The sequence below is a fragment of the Otolemur garnettii genome, unplaced genomic scaffold (genome assembly GCF_000181295.1).
Source record: "Otolemur garnettii isolate 467f Iridium unplaced genomic scaffold, OtoGar3 scaffold00013, whole genome shotgun sequence".
NCBI lineage: Eukaryota > Metazoa > Chordata > Mammalia > Primates > Galagidae > Otolemur > Otolemur garnettii.
The window spans coordinates 29,310,080-29,310,773 of NW_003852408.1; positions in this window are offsets into that span (position 1 = coordinate 29,310,080).

Below are 694 nucleotides of genomic sequence, written 5' to 3' on the forward strand. Positions count from 1 at the left end.
TATTTCTCATCAGAAACGTTAGAGGCCAGAAGGAAGTGGTACAACATCTTTGAAAGGCTGAAAGAAAAGTTACAGATAGACTTTTTCATTTTTCTTTTCCTCCTTTAAAAAGATTTCTCCCTTTTTCACCTTTCCTTTTCTTCTCTCCATCTGACTTCACATTTCCTTATTCTTTAACTTTGTCAAGAATTCTCATAAGTATTGCTTAACATTAATCCCTGTAGCAAAACTTCTTAATTAACTATAAGTTTCTTGAGTTTAATTCTAGCTAATGGTTTGAGCTGTGGCTTTATTGTTAAAATATCAGAGAGCTTACTTTGATCTGTGGGTATAACTACATACACTTGATTTTTTTTTTGGCCAGGGCTGGGCTTGAACCCACCACCTCTGGCATATGGGGACAGCGCCCTACTCCTCTGAGCCACAGGTGCTGCCCCATACACTTGATTTTTAAAGTCAGTTTTGTGTTGATGTTTATTTATACCTGTCAGTTGCTTTCTAATACTTAGGAACTGAAGAAAGAAAATTCAGTAGCTATCCATTTATTCAGAACATAAATGTTTGTTCTGAATTAAATGTTCTAGTTTTCTTTAAAAGTTAAACCAAAATTTTTGAATAAATTACTAAATTTCAAATAATGTTTTATATACAAAAGTAAAACATAATTATATAGAAAATAAACTCTAGAAATTGA